Raw genomic sequence first — 2,176 nt, 5'->3', positions numbered from 1 at the left:
TATAAACCGTAAGGATACAAGTAACAAAGTTACAGTCATACAGTCACAAGTGGGAGGGGATGGGTGATAAGGAGTGATGAGAAGATTAACAGTAAAAGTAGTGCAGACTTTGTAATAGTTGAACAGTGTTGAGGGAATTATTTGTTTAGCAGAGTGATGGCTTTCGGGGGGAAAACTCCTAATATCTAGTTGTTCTAGTAACACACTTGTTAAGTGAATGAGGCTTCCCCATTGACCTTGCTTGTCAGATCACAAAAGGTGATCACATGACTCCAGGACACTGCAGCCATCATAAATATGAGTCAGTTGCCAAGCGTCTGAATTTTGATCACATGACCATGGGGATGCTGCAGCAATTATAAGTGTGAAAAACAGTCACAAGTCACTTTTTTTCAGTGCCATTGTAACTTTGAATGGTCACTAAATGAACCATTTTAAGCCCAGGACTACCTGTGTGTATGCCAAAGAACATTACCTCATAAAATTATATGGTTGAAAGGGGCCTTGGAGACCTTTTAGTTCAACCCCAGGCAATTTATTTTTGGTTATTTATTAATTACATTTATATACCCATCCATGTCACAAAACAATAAAAATATTAAAATATTTTTAAAAATATTTTTTAAAATGTCCAATTGTCCAACTATTTACTAAGTCTGCATTACTATCACTATTAATCTTCTCATCACTCCTATCACCCATCCCCTCAATTGTGACTATATGACTGTAACTTTGTTGCTTACAATTTATATTGACTATTTCCTACTATGATTTGATAGCTTATTTGTACCCTATGACTATCCTTAAGTGTTTTACCTTATGATTCTTGACGAATACATCTTTTCTTTTTATGTACACTGAGAGCATATGCACCAAGACAAATTCCTTGTGTGTCTAATCACACTTGGCTAATAAATAATTCATTCATTCATTCAAAATCATTACTAAAATTATTTTTAAAACAAAGTATTGCATACAAACCACACTGAGACTATAAAAATATCAAACACAGTATTGCCATCTCAGAATTGTCTCCGATTCCCTGGGAACCCCCCAAGCCTGCTGACATATTCAAGGCTTGAGGGAGTTTCAAAACAATAGCAGGTATCCTCCAATCATCTCAGATAAATGGCTTTAATTTTTGAAAACCTGAGCAATGGGCAAAAACAGCCCCATGAGCTTCTGCTGGAAACAAGACATGGAATTGGCCTGCATTAAAGGAAATCCAAACGTTAGTTTGGAAACAACAATACTTTGGTGCTGCAATCCTGAGAAACATTTCAGTAGAAAAAGAATACATTTTCAGTCCAGCTATTGTCTACTTTGACGCAGGATTTCAACAACTCAGATATTTTTTCCCATCCTTCTGAAGTTCAGATGTCACTTTATATGCAAAACTAAGGTATACTCTCAAACCTTGCTTAACTGAGAATGAGGCAAAAGCACAAATATAATAACACAAAATACAGTGACAGTGAGATCACACTTTTTTCAAGCAAAGAGGGTAACATCTTTGGTGTATAATTTTGATAGTGATGGTTTCATTTCCTTTTCCCTTTTCAATCATATTTTTAGTGAAGTTATTCCTTTACAATATTGAAGTCATCCCTGCATTGAATTTTCCTCATTTTTAATGATGAAAACGGGAGGTATGTTTTATGAATAAGGGAAGGCAACAAAATAGCATAGAACAATGGTAACACATAGAGGTAATCAGAGACAGTTCAGCAACATACACATTCCTATCCTATCTCTTGATCTTGTGCCTATGCATTTTAAACTGGGAAACGAGACACTTTCTGGAAAATGTGCTTTATTGGCTCTTGATTGGCAAAAATAAATAAATACGTCGCTTCCTTTCCCCCCCCTTCTGTCTACACTGTTTTCTAAATTAGATCAGGTAACTGGGAAAAGCTTATACCCGACCTCAAACCCCAACATGTGCTCTGCCTCTCCACGCCTTGGGTGATTTTCAAAATGGAAAACCTCTTCCTGTCTCATGAGGTTACTTATGCCTCACTCTCTTTCCCACCGCTTTTCAATCAGGCAGCGCCGAGGGCACTCCCGCTGCCATCCGCAACGCGCAGGCGCAGGAAGACGATCGACTTCAGGCGGCACGACGGGCAGCCCCTCCGTTTGGCCCGCTATATAAACGGCGCGGGGTCCTGCAGCGCTC

This window comes from Notechis scutatus, chromosome 1 (assembly GCF_049901735.1).
Source record: "Notechis scutatus isolate UNSWTSFEM ecotype Mainland chromosome 1, rNotScu1.2, whole genome shotgun sequence".
Taxonomy (NCBI): Eukaryota; Metazoa; Chordata; class Lepidosauria; order Squamata; family Elapidae; genus Notechis; species Notechis scutatus.
Note: the sequence above shows the minus strand (reverse complement) of the source record.